Source organism: Heloderma suspectum, chromosome 4, assembly GCF_057233095.1.
Source record: "Heloderma suspectum isolate Gila_16-S chromosome 4, 16-S_ref, whole genome shotgun sequence".
Classification (NCBI taxonomy): domain Eukaryota; kingdom Metazoa; phylum Chordata; class Lepidosauria; order Squamata; family Helodermatidae; genus Heloderma; species Heloderma suspectum.
The window spans coordinates 292,786,554-292,810,284 of NC_139461.1; positions in this window are offsets into that span (position 1 = coordinate 292,786,554).

Genomic DNA, 23,731 nt, shown 5'->3' on the forward strand with positions numbered 1-23,731 from the left:
CATCCCGGGGACCATAGTGTCAGGGAATCCAAGCTAGGGATGTACGAATCCCTTACCTGGCTCCGCACAGGGGCATCCGCAGTGGGGGGGAGGTGCTCCGTGCCTCCCCCCGGAATCCTGCCCAGCCAGCTCCGCTCCGTGGTCAAGCCGCGGAGCCGCCAGCTGGCTCCGGCCTCCCGCAGCCGGACATCCGGCTGCTGGGCAGCCCTGCAGGGACGCAAATGGTGGCTGTCGTAGCCGCTGCCATTTGCATCCCTGTATTGAGCCTTGATAGGCTACATAAATATTTACGTATAAATATATAAATATAAATAACACCAGACAGGCCGCTTAACAAGATCAGCCTCGGATGGCCTTCTCTCTGTCCCATCAGCCAGGACACCTAGACTGGTGGGGACGAGGGACAGGGCCTTTTCTGTGGTGGCCCCCACTCTGTGGAACTCCCCCCCTAGGGAACTCTGCCATGCCCCCTCTTTAATGAGCTTCCGTCATGCATTAAAAATGTGGTTGTTCAGGCAGGCATTTGGGGTGGGTTAGGGTATTTTAGAAAATGTTTTTACTGTAAAATTTTATTGTTTTAAACTGTTTTATTGTACGCTGTACATTGCCCAGAGTGGCTGGGTGACCAGCCAGATGGGTGATTAATAAATTTAATAATAAATAATAAATAGCCGCCACCATTTGCGTATGCTGGCTTCCCCCCCCCCCCCGCCGCCGCCGTGATAGACTACGTAAATACTTACATAGCCTATCACGGCCTCCGCAGGGATGCAAATGGCGTCCCTGCATTAGCAGTAATAGGCCACATGAGTATTTACGTAGCCTATCATGGCTATGAAGAGGAGGAAGCAAATGGCGGCTGCAGGATGGCCACCATTTGCAAAGCAGCGCAGACGGGAGCAGGTAAGTGCTCCGTTTCATGCGCCTTTCATGGGGAGGGGGCAGCGGGGACTTCATCCCGCACACCTTTCGTGGGTTGGGGGGGTGGGAGCTTCGTTCCGCGATGGATTCCGGGGGCCGAATGCACTGGCATTCGGCCTCACCGAGATCCATCGCGGAATTCTCTGACATCCCTAATCCAAGCCCTCCCACTGGGTAGTGAGACAACAGAGACTCACTATGCAATCCACAAACTCTTTTATTCAGTTAATAGCACCTCCTCATACCTGTAGCATCCACAAAAGCTGGGAGCTGTCCTCTGGGCCTAATTAGCTGAATAGAGCTTTTGTTAAGGAGCTTCTACAACAAGGCAGTTGCCTTTCAGCTAGTGGACAGGTTTCTCACCATCCTGAATGGACTTTTTCTGGGCTCCTTCTGACCCAATGTCTGATGGGGATCCAATCTGGCAGAACGCCTCCCACCTCCTCTCAGCTCCACCTGCTTAACTTGGTGGTGGGCTCTGGCATCTGTCAATTCCAGTGTTTCCTCCCCCTCCAACAGTGACTGGGTTCCCACAGGGAGGGGAGAAAACATTCTCTGAGCCTGGCCCCCCTGCTCAATAAGCCCCTGGGAAGGTTCTCTGATTTCTGGAGAGTCTTGGCTCTGCTTCTTCTAACTCTGCCTCTGAATCTGAATCAGAGTCAGAAACCAAACCGGGGAAACTGGGCCCAATCCTGACACATAGGATGGCTCAGATTCCCCCTTCTGTGGTCAGAGTCATCACTCCAACCTTGGAAAGGGGAGTCAGAGATCCACCCCCACTCCCCCACCCACTCTCCCTTTCAGCTGGCTCAGAAAGAATCACACTGTCTGCCTCTCCATAATCAGAAAATCAACCCTGGTGAGGAGGAAAAGAGGGTTTTCTGGTGGGCAGGAAGGGGAGGAGGCCAGGGAGAACAGGATACAAGGCATCCTGAGCCTCCTCTAGCCTTCTTCCTTCCCCCTCCAAAGCATTCTTGCTAGATGGGCATAAAGGCTGTCTAACTAAAACAAAGGAGATTGGAGGATGAGGGGGCAAAGATCACTTCAGCACAGCAGGGCATAGGAAACTTGGAAGCCTCCAAGTTTAGGGGCTTCTGAGCAGCAAGGGTGTAGTCCAAAGGACCGTGCCCTAAGGGAGTTTCCATATAAAGCTTTTATCATGCAATCACCTTGCCTCATTCACGGAATATTATAGCGTGACAAGCATCCAGCTACAGTATCCATGCTCTGATAACTTCTCGTCTGGATTACTGCAATGCATTATACGTGGGGCTGCCTTTGAAAACGGTCCGGAAACTTCAGCTGGTCCAAAATAGGGCAGCAAGATTGTTAACAGGGACTGGCCTGCGAGCTCATATTATGCCAGTACTTTTCCAGCTGCACTGGCTGCCAGTCCATTTCCGGGCCCGATTCAAAGTGCTGGTGTTAACATTCAAAGCCCTTAACGGCTTGCGGCCAGGTTACCTGAAGGATCGCCTCCTCCCATATGTGCCTGCCTGGACCTTAAGATCATCAGCAGCAGCCCTTCTCCATGAGCCCCTGCCAAAGGAAGTGAGGCGGGTGGCTACTTGGAGGAGGGCTTTTTCTGCTGTGGCACCCCGGCTCTGGAATGAGCTCCCTAGTGAGGTTCGCCTGGCGCCTACATTGTATTCCTTTCAGCGCCAGGTGAAGACCTTTTTATTTTCCAAGGCATTTTAGCATTTTAGCTTTCTAAATTTTTATCTTTGCTGTTTTAAATCTGTATTTAAACTCTTGCACTGCTGCTAGGTTTTATTGTGGTTGTATTGTTATATTGTGGTTTTAATGTTCTATATATTTTAAATTGTTTTATTGTGTGTTGTTTGGTTTTAATTTTTGTGAACTGCCCAGAGAGCTTTGGCTATTGGGCGGTATAGAAATGAAATAAATAAATAAATAAATAAATAATCCACTTGTGATCCTCATGTATTCTTCCATTACTTCTTCCATCTTTTGTCTTAGGAAGAAAAAAGATGGAAGATCTGCTCAATGCCTCTCAATTGTTAGCGCTGGGACCCTCCATCTGGAAGTTTCATAAATGGTCATCACTTGCCTGAGGTCATCCATTCCAGCCATTAAATCAGGCTGCAGTGAGGGAGAGAAAGGAAGCAGGGCCACTCCATCAAGTCTGTTGAGAAGCCACATCCATCCGGCTTTTCCTTTCCCTCAACCATTATCTGACAGCAGTCATTCCATCAGGATGGAGCAAAAGGAGATAAGAGGACAAGGGCTATTCCATTGGCTCAGCAATGAGAGACCAGCAATGTCTGGGTCATCCTCTCTTTGAACAGGTCTCCATTCCAGCTGGCCTTTATAAGAACTTTGTGACTAAGAACTCAGGCCAGAGTTTGCTCCCCACCACCACCATTCTTCATCCCTCCCAATCCCCTTACCTTTTGTGATTACCCTTTTAGATTATAACCCTGTACTTACTAAATAAATAAATATTGTGCCTCAAGTCAAGATTGGGGATTATGCTAGAGCTACACTGAAAAGGGAGGAAAGGAGAGTTTTGAGAAGGGTTTTGAAAGAAGAGAGAAAGTTCCAGGAAAGGAGTTCCTGGCATAAGGTGTGGTAAGAAAGTAAGTTGCAGTTTCAGAGGATGGTATGATGCCTCACAGGGCCTGGGGCCTGGATGGGATCCTGCCCCATTTCCACCCCTTGGGTTTTCTTAACAAGGGGCATGGGGTAGGCTAAATCCTTGCTGTTGAATAACAGCCACTAGACTTGCAGCACTTTTGTTTCCCTTCAGGATCTCCGTATCAGAAGAGCAGAAGTTCAGTCTACTTATCAAGATAGGTAATTTCACAATTACCTAAGTGTCTTATGAAAATCTGATGAGTTCACAGCCAGAGTTCTCAGTCCAGAAAAGAACTTTATATATTTTTACCTATTCTGTGTGGGGCAGGGAAGACCACTACCTGTGCAATTGATGTCCAAGACAATGTCATTCAGAACTAAAATGCCATTTAGTCTCCTCTTAATTTTACTCCAGCTTTGCAGAGGTGGTTGATAATAATAATAGTAATAATAATAACAACAACAACAAACAAACAACAACAAGGGCATTTTTCAAGCAAACGACCAACTTGATAAAGAAAAATTGACAGGAATAAGGAAGTTGTGGCGGGGTGCAGAAAGAATGGAAGTGGAATAAGTATATTTTTTATTATTCTAATCTTTGGCCCTTGTCTCATTGCTAATTCCCATTCTCAAAGTTTAGTGCTTCTTTTCTCAACCTTTGCATACCAATTCATGCTGCTGTGCACTGTGACTCTAAACTCTAGACCCTTGACTTGTCATGTCTCACTCTACTATATGTGCATCATCAGACATGTGTTGATGAGGACACACGGTAGCAGGAGGTAAGCCTCATAATTATGCAGAGCACAGATAAATACAAGATCAAACTAAATGTATATAAGGCCCATTGTGTGGGAAATATTTTAGGCAGGAGAGCACTCAAACATCCTGACCACAACTCAAACATACAGCCTAGGAACAGATTTATCACATGGAGCTTCTCTTCATCTGTTTTAGCTCTCAGCTCCTGGCTGTTGGATCCAGCACAGCAACTAAAAACCCACCTCATCAGTTTTCCTATTTTAAGGCCAGTGAACATGCTTGATCAGGTCAGGACCAAAGAAACAAATCACCAATAGAGAACAAACTGGGAAGCAGGAGCAAGAAGTAAGGCAGACGCCAGGACCAAGGAACAACCAAAGATACATGAACACCCAAGAGCTCAGGAAGACTTCATTGCTCAAGCCTAGTGGAGTCAGTCCATGGCCTGGGGGTGCTTCACTGAGAAATTGCCCCTTGCAGCTCAGTGGATGATCACACAGGGCAACTATCCATAGATCCCAACAGCTCCTGACACATGGGCAGTATCCAACTGTGCCATTCTGCTAGTGCAGATGATGTTGTTCTAGCAGAAACTAGGTTCCAAACTATGAGCAAGAAGGGAATCCAACTAAAGTTACATTTATTTGTTTGTTTGTTTCTATACTGCCCAATAGCTGAAGCTCTCTGGGGAGTTCACAAAAATGGCTGTACATGATGCTTGTCCAAACCCTTGCACAACCTGTTGAACAAGTGTGATGGGCAACTGCTTGCAGAATGGAAATATTTGATCGAGTTCCCCTAGTATTATTTGAGGTTGCAGAATGACACTATCAGATACTAACCCCAGAGCTGGATGAAGACAACAATATTTCTAAGCTAATAGCAGCTGTGGACTGTTTTGCAAAGCTGACTGAAAGGTCATGTTTGTGTCATTTTGTTGTGAGGTGCATAGGAAGTTTCACTAAATCCCCCTGAGGACAGCCATTAAAAAAGTAAAACCATATGAACAGTGAACAGCACTGTTATTAAATAAATAATGTCATCATTAAAGGAGAGGGAGAGAAAAGCCCATCATGGTTGTATTTTCAACTGAAGCTACAAGGCTAAGACATTCTGCTCCAGAGATACAGGATCAATGAATTTTCTGCATCACATAGGAAGAGTTTCAAAACTTTCAATACGCAGCAAGAAAGGAGCAAGCTAAGGAGAGAGTGACACGTTTCACTTGAAATTCACTCCTAGCAACGGGCTTGCTCTGTTCTATAACTTTACAATAAAATATTGCTTTGTGTTGGTAGTGCTCAGGGTACTTTACAAATCAGTTGGGAAATGCTTTGAAAAAATCACTTCAAAGCCTGGAATTCTCAAACCCCTTTCCTTTGGAATAATCCTATTGGCTTCCAAGGATGACTCTAGAGTAAGATGCTTGAAGCTTGCAACTGATGTCTTGCATTGAAGAAAGGAATCGACCCCAGACTTAACTCTCTGCATTCTAGGATCCTAATTTGTTCCTAAGGGCCTTAACGATTCTGCTTACTTTGGGGTAACACAAGCCTTGGTAACTTTCCCTTTCCCAAGCGGCCACTTGTTTTCATCTGGTTGCATTTCTTGCCTCTCGAGTTGCAAGTCTGTAGACTGACTGAATTTTAAACTCCAAGCTAGCTACATGTCTATCCAATCTGTCTGTGGGATGAATGAAGGAGTTGCTTGTCTTTTCACATTGCACGCAGGATGAAGTATATCCTAGAAGGGATATACAGCTGCAAGAGCAAAGGCGGTATTGTGGCTGATGCTGCAATCCTGTGCACATTTAATTGACAGTAAGCCCCACTGAACTCAGAATGACTTGCTTTCCAATAAACATGCATGGGATTGGAATGCACATCTATGAGTTGTGAATCTGAAGTTCAAATTGTACAACACCCAAGACATGTAGGGCTACCTGGTGCCTTACCTTAGGTGAGGCACTATGTAGCCCTACGGATATTTCAGGGGGGGGGGTAACAGTGTTGGGGGGGGGAGTAGCCATTCCCTACCTAGCACTCATCCCTCAAAATGCCCCCCATGCTGCAATCAGGCTTTTAAAAAAGCCTCCAGTAGCACCAGTAGAGGGTGTGGGGGGGTTGTTGTTTTTTTAAGGCCTAAATGCAGCATGGAGTGGAAGGCAATAGCAGGGAGAAGGTTAATCTCCAATCATGTGCTGATCCGAGATGTCCTGATCTGGGGGAAGAGGGGGCAAAGCCTGGGAGATAAACTGGCAGGCTACATGGGGACACCCCCTAAGAGCCATCCCAACTCTAAGCCCCTCCCCCTTCATCCCATCCTCCCCCTATAGAACAAGGGGATAATAATACTGATACGTATAGGATTTTTGTATGCAATGACAGTGCAGTGATGATGAGAAAGGTGGTGATTTGGACCCTGAATTGTTATGCAATGCCTGTTGATCCACACATGATAAAAATGGCTGCTTTTGGAAACACTGATATACCTTGACTACACAATATGAGCTTACCAAAGGAGATTAAACTGACCAGGTCTGAGAATTTAGGTAGGCAAGTTGCATTTGCTTGGTTTAAACTGCAATACCTTGGGATGTTTTCCAGTGATCTGCTGTCTTAAATATGTTCCTGACAATCAGCCATTTGAATTAGGGATGTCAGAGAATCCATTTGGGGAGGGAGGATTTGTGCATTTTCCAAAATGTAAATTTGCAGAAATTGGGGGGGGGTATGATTCTCTCAATGAGCAGGTGATGGAATAAAAGGCCTCTGACAATCTCACACTATTTGTGTGTTCAGAGCACTTCATATACATCTCTGGAACAGCCCTCTAAAGCAGGCCAATATCATTATTCCCATATTGCAGATGGGAATGGTGAGGCTGAGAGAATGTTAACTTATCTGAGGCTACTACACCTAGATTCTATGCATGTTTATCTGGGAAAAAATTGTATTGAATCTACTGAGACTTAGTCACAGGAAAACATGCAATGATAGTATGTTATACCTAAGATGAGACTTCTGACTAGTGCATGGTTTACATATATTCTTGCAGCCTGGTCCTTTGCATGTCTAAGCAAAAGTCGTTTGATTGATTGATTGATATCCCCCCTTTCCACCAAAAAATGGTGCTCAAGGCCTACATTCACTCCCAAACATGAGTGCCTAGGATTTCAGCCTTAATCTAAGCCACTCTATAATGTCAGTGCTCAGACCATTGTGACCATGTTCTGAGAGAAGGACTAGGCATTAAAAGAAACACTGCACTACCCATTGGGTTTAACTCTTCTGTATCATTAAAGCAGGGGTGCAGAACCTCTTTCAGTCTGAGGGCCTGGAGAAGCTCTCAGGGGCTGCATTCCAGTTGTGGATGGGGCCAATGGCAAAAGGCAGTGGAGGCGAGTGGTTCTGATGTCAGTGGGCTGGCGAATCCATAAGAACATAAGGAAAACCCTGCTGGATCAGACCATCTAGGGTCCATCTAGTCCAGCATTCTGTTCACACAGTTGCCACCCAGCTGGCAACTGGGAACCCACAAGCAGGGCATGAGTGCAACAGCACTCTCCCACCCATGTTCCCCAGCAACTGGTGTACATAGGCATACTGCCTCTGGTACTGAAGGCAGCACATAGGCATCAAGACTAGTAGCCATAGATAGCCTTTTCCTCCAGGAATTTGTCCAACCCCCTTTTAAAGCCATCCAAATTGGTGGTCATCACTACATCCTGTGGTAGCAAGTTCCATAGTTTGACTAAGTGCTGTGTAAAGAAGGACTTCCCTTTATCTGTCCTGAATCTCCTACCAATCAGCTTCATAAGATGACCCTGGGTTCTAGTATTTTGAGAGAGGGAGAAAAATGTCTTCCTGTCCACATTCTCCACACCATACGTAATTTCATAGACCGCTATAATGTCTTCCCTTACCCTCATTTTTTCCAAGCTAAGCAATCCCAGCTGTTGTGACCTTCTCTCATAGGGAAGATGCTCCAGCCCCTTGATCATTTTAGTTGCCCTTTTCTGCACTTTTTCCAGCTCTACAATATCTTTTTTTAGGTGTGGTGACCAGAACTGTACACAGTATTCCAAGTGTGGTTGCACCATAGATTTGTATAGGGGGCTTTAGGGGCAGTATGATATTGGCAATTTTATTCTCAATTCCTTTTCTAATTATGCCTAACATGGAGTTTGCCTTTTTTTGTTTTTTACAGTGACCACACACTGGGCTGACATCATCATTGAACTGTCCACCACAACCCCAAGATCTCTTTCCTGGTCAGTCACCACTCTAGGTTTCAGTCAGAACACTAAAGGAGCTATCCAAGGTGCTTCCTGCTCCACTGGCAAAGGGAGCAGGGCCAAAAATCCCAGCATATTTTATCTGAAAGCTCTTCTGCCAGTAAATATGCCTCAGCCTTTTAGAATGGAGGAAAAACCACACACAAAGTGGGAAACCACCCAATGATCACTGGTTGGGGTAAAGGGGGTGGGGGCAGGGGCAGAGAAAGGAGATGTGGCCATCTAGGGAAACTCAGAAGGCCATATTTGGGCCATGGCTGTGAGAGCTGGACTATAAGGAAGGCTGAGCGCCGAAGAATTGATGCTTTCGAACTGAGGTGCTGGAAAAGACTCTTATGAGTCCCCTGGACTGCAAGGAGGTCAAATCAGTCAATCCTAAAGGAAGTCAACCCTGACTGCTCATTGGAAGGACAGATACTGAAGCTGAAGCTCAAATATTTTGGCCACCTAATGCGAAGAGTAAAGTCACTGGAAAAGACCCTGATGCTGGGAAAGATTGAAGGCAAAAGGAGAAGGGGACGGCAGAGGATGAGATGGCTAGATAGCATCACCGATGCAATGAATATGGACTTGAGCACACTCCGGGAGAGAGCGCAGGACAGGAAGGCCTGGCGTGCTATGGTCCATAGGGTCATGAAGAGTCGGACACGACTGAACGACTGAACAACAACAAACCCAATAAATGATGTGATGTCATTGAGCTATGCATTTCCCCACCCCCACCTTTGACAGCCACTTATGTGAGCCAACCCTGACAACCAATGATGATGTCACCTCAGGTCACATGATGCATTAGGCTGCACATCACCAGGAAGAAGAGTGAAAGAAGCACAGAATGGTGGTGGTTCTATGTGTGTTGTAGTGTCTAGTGTTGGTCTGAAGCGACTGTCATCTTCAGTCAAGGATATCTGTCAAAGGTGAAATTCAGCACTTTTTTCACTTTGGCTTGCACTTCAAGGAGAATTTTACTTCCCCAAGCCAAAGTGATTAGTGGCTGATATCACTGCACAGATTGCAATGTTGTCAAAGCAAATATCGCTCATTAGACTTCATTCCTGAATGTATTTATATACGTATATCTAGTTTACTTTGAAAATATGAGTCGATAATAGGATGTGCCAATATTCTATGTATGCAAAACAGGGGCAAACTGGTTTAACTGGCATTGATTCCAAGCAGCAAAGCTTGAAAAGGACCTTCTGTCAGGTAAGTGTCATCATGTTCTCAAAAATACCCCCCCCACACACACACACACACACACTTTGGTAGGTCTTTTTCAGGGCTGGGGGGGGGAACTATTCCTGGACAGTTAAACTAGTCTGGAAATTCATTTTAACTTGTAGGCTAGGTGTGTCCTGAGGCAGCCATTCTGATCCCATTTACACTATTTTCATATTTATTTTTGTCTCACCCTGCAAACCAAGTTGTTCAGAGCAGGCTACATAGGGATGCTGGAGAAATCTGCTGTGGACTCAAATAAAGCCAGATTCCCTCAAATCCGACCTGCTCCCCTTACCTCTATGCCTGCCGGCCTCCATGCAGGATGGCTTCCAGGTTTTAAAAAGACAAGTTCCCAAATGGTGGCTGCCTTTCATGGACCTTGGGAAAATCACGGCTGTAAATTGCATATTTTACACCATTTGCAGCTTTTACAGCTGCAGTTTATGTAGATCTGTGTGCTTTATGGCCACAATTGGAATAAAATATGCAATTTATGGCCATAATTTTCCCAAAGTCCATGAATGGCAGCCACCATTCACAGACCTTGCCTCTTTAAAACCAGAAAGGCACCCAACCAAAGCTGGCACACACATGCAGGGCTCTGGGGAAATCCAGTGAGCCCAAACATCCTGGATTCCCCCCACCAGATTTCAGGGGGTTCACCCATCCCTAAATGTACATTAGAAGTGGGCAGATGTTAGATACTATATCAGTATATCTACTGGTAGATCTCTGGGTGAATTGTAGCAGATCAGAAAGGATTTCTGACTCCCAATTGTTTAAAAGTTGCAGAAACCAAATGACCACCTCCACCAGCCAAACTTTTACTGCTGAAATGAAGACAGTTTGGGGTAACCTGGAATGGATTTTTTTTGTGGACATGAGCACCATTCATTTCTAAAACTCACAACAAATTGTAGGTCTCAGAATTAATTCTAAGTGTCACAGACTCACAACACCATTTCCCAAGAGTGGAAGGGAAAACAGACAAAATAGAGTGCTCACACACATGCTTTCTTGTTCTTCTCTTCCTGTGGTCTTTACTGCTGCCACCAGGTGGAAATCTTTAGTTCTCTGGCTGCCTCCACCAAAGACCAAACCAGCCTCAACTCTCAAGGTCTCAGGTATGTAGTAGTGTGGGGTTTGGCTGTTAGACATAAAGTCCCCCCACCCCCAAAAAAAGAAGACCACAAAGTTTGAAATCACAGCATTTAAATTTCACTGAAGAAAAATGTCAGGGGGGGGGGATTACAATCTAAATGGATACACACACACACAAACATATGAGTGCTAGGATAATAAAGCAGCTAAGGATAAATGCATCCAGCTAACCTAACTAGACTGTATCTCTATTTTGTCCAGGTCCCTGATCCAAACAATATCTTACTGTCATCGGTCCACCTTCCTCGAAAAGGTTCTCCAGCAGCTATGAATCTTTCTTTCCTGTAAGACCCTGCCTGCCTGCCTGCCTGCCTGCCTGCCTGCCTGCCTGCCTGCCTGCCTGCCTGCCTGCCTGCCTGCCTTCTCCTCCTCTCTGTCTCTCTACCTTTTGCTTTTATCATCAAAAATGCGGGGGTCCTTCCAAAATCTACCCAATCAAGAGAGTAGTTTCTTGTTCATTTCTGCCAACTGTGTCTGTTTCCTGAAGTTTCTTTTCTTTTAACCTTCTGCTGAATTGTATAATCTCCTGCTTCCTGAGCTTAACTTCAGCCCAGTTTGCACCATTAGCAGGCAATTAACAAGCTAAGGGGGCTGCACATGCAGGTCACATGCTGGGGTGATATGTATAATTACCTCTGGCAGTGCAGCTTGTCATGTCATGCAGAGGCAGACAGTATGGCTTGTCGCCAGTAGTAAGAAGCTTCCCAGAACCCCACAACAGCCCATGGTTTCTGGATGGCTTAATACCTATGGCAACAAGCCACTCTGGCTGGATTCACATGATATGACAAGCCACACTGCAGTGGGCAATTATACAGATCGCCCCAGCAAGCGCAGCATGGTCAATAAGCCACCATGGCTTGTTAACTGCCTGCTGATTGTGTGACCCCAGTAACTCTGACCACTATATTCTAACTAAACTTTTGACTTCTAAACTATTAACCTTTTGACTGAAACTGACTAGTGTGCACACACACGCACACACATTTAACCCCATAAAACCAAACTGAGTACAGAAATGGAGGACAATTTTGTTCCTTCACACTGACTGGGTTTGATCAGCACAGGAAAAGAAGCCACCATGGCTTCTTTTCCCCACTCTGTGCATACTGCCCATGTGCCCACCATTTCCCTAATTACCCTCACTGTGGTATGGGTTGCCATGTTGTCCAAACCCAGTGAGATGCACAGCAGGGGTAGCTTCCAAACCACCCTTTATCCCCTACAACAAGCCATGGGTTGCAGGGTGGTTTGGAAGCTACCCCTGCTGTGCATCTCACTGGGTTTGGACAACATGACAACCCATGCCACAGTGCGGGTAATTATTAGGGAAATGGTGGGCACATGGGCAGCATGCAGAGAGTGGGGAAAAGAAGCCATGGTGGCTTCTTTTCCTGTGCTGATCAAACCCAATCAGTGTGAAGTAACAAAATTGTCCTCCATTTCTGTGGAAACCATCCCCACTGTGCAGCTTGCCAGGTTCAGATGACACAGTCAGCAACCCACGTCATATGGGTATGGTGGGCATGTGAGTGGCATGTGCAGGGGGGTGGAGAGGAAGCCACAATGGCTTCTTTTCCCTACTGATCATCTGAACCTGGCCACTAAGTATACGTCTTTGCACCAGGCTACAGGTGGTAGATCTCAGAATTCTAGTAAAAGATAAAAAGTAAAAATCTTGCAAGCCTAAAATCTGCTCACCCTTGGTGTACATGGTTTTCTTTCCCTCCTTTTATCCTCACAATAACCCTGTGACACAAATTAAGTGTAAAGTTGGTGACTATCCCAAGGTCATCCAGAAGGTGTTTGTGTCTACTCAGCAAACATTTTGACTCTGGTTTGACCAAATTAAGTCGAACACTCTACCCATCACATCACACTGGATTGTTGTTGTTGTTTTAACTAAAAAAGTCGACAACTATTGTCTGCTATAGGAGAGGCCCATACAACCTGAGACCCACCAAGCCAAATACAATCCATTGGCCATGTACTGTGATCTTCTGAGCACTTGATATTGGTTCTGTTCAGACATCACACCAAGCCATTATGGTTAGGAGTTTTGAGCTAACCGTGTTGGCTTACTGTGATGTCTGAACAGCTGTTTGTCCAAACCATGGTGGTTTATTAACCCTGGACTAATCACATTCACTAACCACTTGCTGCAAGATCTACCATGTCTTAGCATGGTGTCTGAACAGACTCTGTGGTTGATTGACAGCTGCCATAGAGCTCCATGGCAAGAACAGCCAAAGAAGGAGTAGCTGCCAAGCACCAACATGGCCAACAGCACCAAGCAACAAAATGGCTGACAGCACAAAGGCCACTGGGATGCATGGCTGCTCATCCAGAGGACTGCTGATTCCTGCAGGAGGGAGAATGGTTAGTCTAATTACGTTGCAGAACATGGTTACCTGCACATGTGGCAGTAGCACTCACAGTGGTTAGGAGTAACCACCATGCACCATGGTGAGCCTAACCACCCTTCCCCAGTGTGTGTCTGAACAGGACCATTGTCTTGTTTTTGTTGTCCAAAGGAGACCAAAACAAGGGTCCCTGGGCATAGTCTGAAGGCACATGAGGCAGAAGCTTAGCAGGCCTGGATCTGGTCAGTCTGTCGATGGAACGTGTCGCATTGAATTCCATCATGGAAGAAATAAAGCTAATAAAATAAAATAAAAAGGAGATTTATCAAACCCCACCCTGGTGGTTTGCATCTGATTTGGCAGGTTTCTTGATCTAGAGGCAGTTATCCAAGAATTGTGAGCTTCTGGGGTTTTCCATGAGTGAGTGGCCGATCAACATAGTTATGCTTCAGTTCTGATCAACTGGAGGGCATCTTGCCATTGGATTAAACAAACAAACAAATAAAACAGGATTCCCTTTGGCCCCATGCTTTTAACTTTGGTAATTTATCCTACATCTATAGGTGTTTACAAATGAGTCACCTGGCATGTTTTACACATTTTGTGTGAAGTGCAATATGCTGTACTACTTGCAAATTACAATGATGTATTTATAGAGATTTTTTCGGGTTTTCTGTTAGACTATAATTAAACCCTATCTTCTTCTTCTCTCTCTTTCTCTCTTTTTAAAACCTAGAAGAAGGTTGAGCAGCTGTTTTTGCCAATGGCACTATGTAACAAACAAGCTGAGAGTACAATAATTCTGCTTCTATATGGAATCTGAACACAGACACACAGGGCTGTGTGAAACAGAACTCTGTCAGACCAAAGATTCACTGGAATCTGGGCCATTCATTCATTTGGGTCCTGGTGGAATATGCCTAGAGGTGGAACATGCCTATTTGAACTGCCTACCAACAAAAACTGATTGATCAAGATCACTATCTGTATTCAGCAACCCCTTGGGAGTTACGATCTCTAGCCATGGACAGCTCCTCTGAGATCTGCCCCCAGTGCTTTAAGCCTAACACAATAGGTTTACTGGTGCCACTCCGCATATAGCCCTGTGCTCCACCATGAGGCAAAATAGCACAACTGCCTCTGCTGGGGGATTTTGAGCCCTACTGGTGATGGCAGAGGGGAGGACAGAGAGATCTGACTCACTGGGCACAGTCCATTGGGATGCTCTTGTGTATAAGCCTCACTGAGATGGGTTACAGTAACCACTTGGCAAGCCCATCATTTGTATCAACCTGCCAAGTGGTAAAGAGGATTTTGCCACAGTTCTGCACCAGCTCAGAACTATGAGAAAGCAGAAGATTGGTCAAATTCTTCTTTCCATTAAACAGACAACCAGCTTAACACTTGGTCACCATGGGAAGTCTTACCACTTCATAAATCTCCATGTTTATTCAGCTCCCAGTTGTTCTCAAGCATCTAAAACTCCAGAAGAAGATCAATTATTTTATTAGAATCTACATTGTGGGCGTGATATTTGAAAAGAAGCACATTTGGGGAGGCTGGGGGAGAGATATAGTATTTGCCTCAGGTATCAAGATGGACTACAGTGAGTTATGTCAACAGATCAACTCACCTGTAAATGAAACCAGCTGGCTGGAGTTTTCATTCAAACTTCCAAATTTCTTTGTCACTTCATTCCTACTGCAGACATAATCTCTGCTGCCTAAGGATGGGACCTCATCTGAATTTTTGAAAGATGTTGCATATGTATTTCAGCCAGGGAAGACACAAACTTAAGCCACCAGGGGGCTTTTCGCATCACCTCAACCAGCTCAAAATCATCTCCGTGGTATTTTGTGTCTTGTTTCATGAATGCCATTTCTGAAATCCACAAGACATCACCACACACAGCTCCTTGTCGTGAGCCACTTCTGGTTAGCAATGTAAGATGTTTGCCCTAATTGGATACCAGGATTCCCAAACCACCCATATGAATATGGTCCAATCATACTATTTCTTTTTCTCCCCTGGTTTGTTTTCATCAATATGTGGATGACATGCAGCTCTACCTCTCGTTCAAATCTTCACCAAGGTTGGCCGTAGAATCCCTGTCCAAATGTCTGGAGATGGTGAGTGGCTGGATGGGGAAGAATAAGCTGAAGCTGAACCCTGACAAGACTGAGGTACTTTTGGTGGGAGACAAGAGGAGGATGGGGGATATCAGTCTGATGTTGAATGGAAGCCCCTTCATGGATCACTGCCTTGTTGTGGCGAAGGGGCTTGCGTAACTCAGTGAAGCCATAAGCTATGCCGTGCAGGGCCACCCAAGACGGACAGGTCATGGCAGAGAGTTCTGACAAAATGTGGTTCACTGGAGAAGGAAATGGCAACCCACTCCAGTATTCTTGCCAAGAAAACCCCATGGAACGTATCACAAGGCTAAAAGATATGACACCGGAAGATGAGCCCCTCAGGTCGGAAGGTGTCCAATACGCTACTGGGGAAGAGCAGAGGGTATTTCCAAGTAGCACCAGAAAGAGTGAAGCGGCTGGGCCAAACCCGAAAGGACACTCAGCTGTGGATGTGTCTGGTGGTGAAAAGAAAATCCGATGCTGTAAAGAACAATATTGTTTAGGAACCTGGAATGTCAGATCAATGAATCAAGGTAAGCTGGAGGTGGTCAAACATGAGATGGCAAGATTGAACATCGACATCTTGGGAATCAGCGAACTAAAATGGATAAGCATGGGCAAATTTAATTCAGGTGACCATCATATCTACTATTGTGGGCAAGAATCCCTTAGAAGAAATGGAGTAGCACTCATAGTCAACAAAAGGGTGGGAAAAGCAGTACTGGGGTACAATCTCAAAAATGATAGAATGATCTCAGTACGAATCCAAGGCAAACCATTCAACATCACAGTAATTCAAGTCTATGCCCCAACCACTGAGGCCGAAGAAGCTGAGGTTGATCGGTTCTATGAAGACCTACAACACCTTCTAGAACTAACACCAAAAAAGGATGTCCTCTTCATCATAGGGGATTGGAATGCTAAAGTAGGAAGTCAAGAAATCACCGGGATAACAGGCAGGCATGGCCTTGGTGTACAAAATGAAGCAGGACAAAAGCTAATAGAGTTTTGCCAAGAGAACATGCTGATCATAGCAAACACTCTTTTCCAACAGCACAAGAGGCGACTCTACACATGGACGTCACCAGATGGTCAATATCGAAATCAGATTGATTATGTCCTTTGCAGCCAAAGATGGAGAAGCTCCATACAGTCAGTAAAAACAAGACCTGGAGCTGACTGTGGCTCAGATCATGAGCTGCTTCTTGCAAAATTTCGGCTTAAATTGAAGAACGTCGGGAAAACCACTAAACCGTTCAGGTATGACCTAAATCATATCCCTGATGAATATACAGTGGAGGTGAGGAATAGATTTCAGGGATTAGACCTGATAGACAGAGTGCCTGAGGAACTATGGACGGAGGTCCGTAACATTGTTCAGGAGGCAGCAACGAAATCCATCCCAAAGAAAAAGAAATGCAAGAAAGCCAAGTGGCTGTCTGATGAGGCTTTACAAGTAGCTCACGAAAGAAGGGAAGCGAAAAGCAAGGGAGAAAGGGGAAGATATATGCAACTGAATGCAGAGTTCCAGAGAATAGCAAGGAGAGACAAGAAGGCCTTCTTAAATGAACAATGCAAAGAAATCGAGGAAAACAACAGAATGGGAAAGACTAGAGATCTCTTCAAGAAAATTGGAGATCTCAAGGGAACGTTTTGTGCAAAGACGGGCATGATAAAGGACAAAGAAGGCAGGGACCTAACAGAAGCAGATGAGATTAAGAAGAGGTGGCAAGAATACACAGAAGAACTATACAGAAAAAATCTGAATGTCCCTGATAGCCATGATAGTGCGGTCACTGAACTTGAGCCGGACATCCTCGAGAGTGAAGTCAAGTGGGCCTTAGGAAGCATTAGTAACAACAAAGCTAGCGGAGATGACAGTATTCCAGCCGAGCTATTTAAAATCCTAAAAGATGATGCTGTTAAAGTGCTGCATTCAATATGCCAACAAATCTGGAACACTCAACAGTGGCCACAAGACTGGAAAAGGTCAGTTTACATTCCAATTCCAAAGAAGGGCAACGCCAAAGAGTGTTCAAACTACCGCACAATTGCGCTCATTTCACATGCCAGCAAGGTGATGCTCAAAATCCTACAAGCTAGGCTTCAGCAGTATGCGAACCGAGAACTACCGGAAGTACAAGCTGGGTTTCGAAGAGGCAGAGGAACTAGAGATCAAATCGCCAACATTCGCTGCATCATGGAGAAAGCAAGAGAATTCCAGAAAAACGTCTATTTCTGCTTCATTGACTACGCTAAAGCCTTTGATTGTGTGGATCACAACAAACTCTGGCAAATTCTTCAACTGATGGGAGTACCAGACCACCTTACCTGTCTCCTGAGAAACCTGTACGAGGGTCAAGAAGCAACAGTAAGAACCAGACATGGAACAACCGATTGGTTCAAAATTGGGAAAGGAGTACGACAAGGCTGCATATTGTCACCCTGCTTATTTAACTTATATGCAGAGTACATCATGAGAAATGCCGGGTTGGATGAATCAGAGGTCGGAATTAAGATTGCTGGGAGAATTATCAACAACCTCCGATATGCAGATGATACCACCCTAATGGCAGAAAGCGAAGAGGATCTCAAGAGCCTCTTGTTGAGGGTGAAAGAGGAGAGTGCAAAAGCTGGTTTGAAACTCAACATTAAAAAAACGAAGATCATGGCATCTGGCCCCATCACTTCCTGGCATATAGAAGGGGAAGAAATGGAAGCAGTGACAGATTTTACTTTCTTGGGCTCCAAGATCACCGCAGACGGTGACTGTAGCCATGAAATTAAAAGACGCTTGCTCCTTGGGAGGAAAGCTATGGCCAACCTAGACAGCATAGTAAGAAGCAGAGACATCACCTTGCCGACAAAGGTCCGTCTAATCAAAGCTATGGTTTTCCCAGTAGTAATGTATGGCTGTGAGAGCTGGACTATAAGGAAGGCTGAGCGCCGAAGAATTGATGCTTTCGAACTGTGGTGCTGGAGAAGACTCTTACGAGTGCCCTGGACTGCAAGGAGGTCAAATCAGTCCATCCTAAAGGAAATCAACCCTGAGTGCTCATTGGAAGGACAGATACTGAAGCTGAAGCTCCAATATTTTGGCCACCTAATGCGAAGAGAAAACTCCTTGGAAAAGACCCTGATGCTGGGAAAGACTGAAGGCCAAAGGAGAAGGGGACGGCAGAGGATGAGATGGCTAGATAGCATCACGGATGCAATGAATATGAACTTGAGCACGCTCCGGGAGAGAGCGCAGGACAGGAAGGCCTGGCGTGCTATGGTCCATGGGGTCACGAAGAGTCGGACGCGACTGAACGACTGAACAACAACAACAACAACAACCCTTGAAAGACCAGGTCTGCAGCCTGGGGGTCATTTTGGACTCCCAGCTGTCCATGGAGGCTCAGGTGTCAGCTGTGAGCCAGACAGTGCTGTATCAACTCCATCTGATATGGTGGCTGTGCCCCTACCTTCCTGACCATCTGCTCCCATCAGTAGTACATGCTCTGGTCTCCTCTCGTTTAGAATGCGCTCTACGTGGGGTTACCCTTGAAGACGGTTCGGAAGCTGCAGCTGGTACAGAATCTAGTGGCTCGCCTGATTAAAGGCAGCCGCTGGTGAGATCACATCACTCCAGTGCTGAAGGAGTTGCACTGGTTACCGGTTGTTTTCCAGACCAAATTCAAGGTGTTGGTTTTGACCTTTAAAACCCTATATGGTTCCAGCACAGCCTATCTGAAGGAGTGCCTCCAGCAACACCAGACAGGCCACTTAACAAGATCAGCCTCAGATGGCCTTCTCTCTGTCCCATCAGCCAGGACAGCTAGACTGGTGGGGACAAGGGAGAGGGCGTTTTCTGTGGTGGCCCCCACTCTGTGGAATTCCCTCCCTAGGGAACTCCGCCATGCCCCATCTTTAATGAGCTTCCGCTGCGCATTTAAAACGTGGTTGTTCAGGCAGGCATTTGGGGTGGGTTAGGGTATTTTAGAAAATGTTTTTACTGTAGAATTTTATTGTTTTAAACTATTTTATTATATACTTTGTGCATCACCCAGAGTGGCTGGGTGACCAGCCAGATAAATTTAATAAATACATAAATAAATCAATACATAAATCTACTTAGGCGTATTGTATTTAGGGATGTACGAAAGTCACTTACCTTTCCGCAGATTCTGTTCATGGGGGGGGGAGGCATTCTGTCTCCCCCCTGGAATCCTTGATGGGGGGGAGGCGATCCGGTCCTCCCTCCTGGAATCCTCGACGGCCAGCTGTGCTCCGCGGCGGCTCCATGGAGCAGCCGGCCAGGCCCAGGCCAGGATTTCCGGCCATGGGGGGCTCTGGGTAAAAAAAAAAAAAAACACGTACACAAATGGCGGCTACAGCCACCGCCATTTGCGTTCCTTATTTTTCTTCATCTTAGTCTACGTCAATATTTACGTAGACTAAGACAATGAAAAGAAAGGGGAACGCAAATAGCGTAGTGGGTGCTATTTGCATTCCCCTTTCTTTTCTTCATCTTAGTCTACGTAAATATTGACGTAGACTAAGACAAAGAAAAATAAGGAACGCAAATGGCGGCGGCCGTAGCCGCTGCCATTTGCATACGTGGTTTTTTTGGTTTTGTTTTTTTACCCAGACATGATAGGCTATGTAAGTCTTTACATAGCCTATCACGTCTATGGGGGGAGGAAAAAAAAAACATACAGTTTAAAACATACAGGAAAAAAAAAACATAAGTTTACTAGCCCCTGGCAGCCCTTAAAAATTGCCAGGCCTCTATGTCTCTGTTGCTGAATAGTAATAAAATGGCAGAACTTTTTTTAGCCAAGGCATTTCGTATCCAGGGAAATAATATGCATATTTGAGTTCTTAATCCACATGCATAAGGTTTCAAAACTTTTCCAGTAATACAAGGATTTAGGCAATCATAGCAACCAGGAATATAAGCACATTTCCTCCCTTCATTTTGATATTATTTTTTCCTCAAGAAAACATCACTATTGAACAATATACAAGAGTGTGCTTTTGAGTTATCTCAGCTAACGTATATGATATGGTCATGGATGAATAAAGGTTATGCTATCCTCGGGTCTAAATTGAATATTGTGTGCATGATTTAGACAAAGCTAAAGCAATTTTAAGTTCAACTGATTTCACTGTGAGAGATTTAAGCATGTGCTTATAAATGGGACAGAACAGTGCTTAACTTGGATTGGATCATACACACGAGAGAAACAGGAAAAGAGATGTTGGATATAGGCAGAGGGCAGATTTTAGTATTGTGGGATCTACTTTGTTTTTCATTTGCACCATAGGGTGCACCTATCAGAGCCAGGTCCAAAACAGTGGCTGGAGGGGTACACCATACAGTTGTTGAATCGCAATCCTATGGATGTGTATTTGGAAGTAAACCCCCACTTTGCAAATTTCAGCTTGCAGCCTTGGAAATAAGAAACAGGGCACCCCTGAGCACATGCACACCCAGGAATTGGTTTTCAGTATTGCTGTGCACAAATGGCCTCTCCAGATTCTCTACCCTATTTGTGAGTAGAGAAATTGGGCAACAATTTCACCAAATTTCTCCAGGGGGAGGAGGAATTCTCAAGAGCTTCTCACAGGCAGGGCTCACCACTGGAACGGGGTTTAGCACAGCTTCTTTCTTTTTTGTAAGGCTTTTTGAGGCGTTTGTGCTGCCACTGCAAGTGGAAACATCACCCAGTGTGTTGGCAGGTGGGGCCCGATTTTGCATCTGCCACAATGCAGGTGTGGGGGGGGGATGTTGTGTCCAGCTCCAGGGAAGAGCTGGAAATAGTTGTGAGTCAGAATCTGCCCTCCAATTTCCTGAAAGTCATTGTCCTCCATGAAAGAGGTTTCCATTTTTCTGTTTCATTCTCAGAGTAAATAATATTTTATTTTTCTGGTGTTTTTTATTTCATTTCCATACTGCCCAATAGCCAAAGCTCTCTGGGCAGTTTACAAACATTAAAAAACTTTAAGATGCATCATCCATAATGTAAAAACCATTTACATACAAACATAAAGACAGCGTGCATGCATGCGCACACACACCTGAAAGCAATTTTAAACCATCACCAATAAGACAAACCCAGGAACTGATTAAAACTTTGTCATACACTGCCAAATGCCTGAGATTGGAAGAACGTCTTAACCTGGCACTGTAGAGATAACAACATTGGCACCAGGGGGGCATGCTTCTAGCCTCCCTTGGAGGAGGCACCTGGTGGAGGGCCTTAGATGATGAGCACAGTAAATGGATTATGCCAAGAGCTTACCTAATCACTGTGAGGCAGCTGAAGATGCTCTGTATGTGCGTATGTTCTATTATACATCTTTCTATTATACGTCTCTCCATCACTCTGCAGCCACCCAGGCTGCCTGCACTTCCTGATCAGAACAAGTCTATGGGAGGAATTGCTTCATGATGGGCTTTAATGGAAGGGCAAGAAGCTGAGGAGGCTACAGGCGGTAACTAAGCCTTAAGAGAGACATTTCAGCATTTTAGAATGGGGGCGGCGCAGCGCAAAAACCAGGAAACCACCAAACAATAGGTGGTTGAGAAAAAGTGGGTGGGGCCAGGGGATGTGGCCATCTGGGGAATCCCAAAGAGCCATATAGGGAACCCCAAAGGGACAGATAGGAGAACAGCTTCCTTCCCTCCCACTTCCTTACCAGTTTGGCAGGATGGATTGAAACACCTGCTGCCTCGCAGTGCCACTGGGGGAGAAGGGTGGCAAAGTCTGTGTTTTGCAGGACCAGAGAACAGGGATACCCACCAACTCAAAGCTAGGCTAGGTGTGAGGAGGTCAATGGATAGGCCCAAGGTCACTGGTAGGATAATCATGGCATCTGCAAAACATGGCTGCCACACATTTTGACAAACATCGTAGTTCTGTTCCTCCAAGGATCTTCCTTTATTTATTTTTTTATTCACAATATTTGTATACCATTCCATATCTAGAACAGATTTCTAGATCTGGTAAACACAAGGAATAAAACAGTAAAGGAATAAAAAGATTAAAAACATCACATTAAAATTATACTTGTTTAAAAGCACAATGCCAATAGAAACTGGTAGGGATGTACGAAAGTCACTTACCTTTTCGCAGGGGTGATTCGCCATGGGGGGGAGGCGCTTCGCTTCTCCCCCCGAAGTTCAGGCGAGGGGGGGAGGCACCCCGCCTCGCCCGGGCAAAATTCAGGCCGGGGGGGAGGTGCCCCGCCTCGCCTGGCCGAAATTCAGGCCGGGGAGAAGCGCCCCATCTCCCCGGCCGCGAAAGAAAAAGTGAAAAAAAAAAAACGTGATAGGCTACGTAACGATTAACATAGCCTATCACGGCTAGATTTCCAAAGTCAGCCGTGATAGGCTACGTTAATCGTCACGTAGCCTATCATGGGTGACTTTGGGGAAAAAAATGGTTACGCAAATGGCGGTGGCCCATGGGCACCGCAATTTGCGTTCCTTATTTTGGCACGTCTAGTCTACATAAAGCTTTATGTAGACTACGGCGAAAATAAGGGAACGCTATTTGCGTTGCCCTTATTTTCACCATAGTCTATGTAAATCTTTACGTAGACTAGACGTGCCAAAATAAGGAACGCAAATGGCGGCGCCCATGGGCCGCCGGCATTTGCGTACGCACTTTTTTTTCCCCCAAAGTCACCCGTGATAGGCTACGTGACGATTAACGTAGCCTATCACGGCTAACTTTGGAAATCTAGCCATGATAGGCTATGTAAATCATCACTTAGCCTATCACAGGTGTGTGTGTGTGTGTGTGTGTGTTTTACTTTTTTATTTTGTAATGGCGGCGGCAGCAGCCGGTTGGGAGACCGGCCGCCACCCCCGCCCCCAACTAAACGCCGCTGAACCGCCGCTGGGACCCACTGCCGAGAGGGACATTCGGCCACGGTAAGTCCCATCCCGGGGGGGGCGGGGGGCCGGCGGAGAATTTCCCCAACACTTTTGGGGGGCCGAATGCCTCGGCGCTCGGCCTCCCGAAGATTCGTGGAGAAATTCTCCACCATCCCTGGAGGTGCTGGAAACAACACAGTGGCCATGCCTGCCTGACCTCCAGGGGCAGGGAATTCCAAAGAAAGGGGGCCACCACGCTGAAGGCTCTTCTCCTGGTGGACTCCAATGGGGCCATAGGTCCACGTGGAACCACCAGGAGCAAGCCCTCTGATGACCTTAGTGATGGAGCAGGTTGGTAAGGGAGAAGGCCTTTGGGCCATGGTGCTGGCATGAGAGAAAGAGG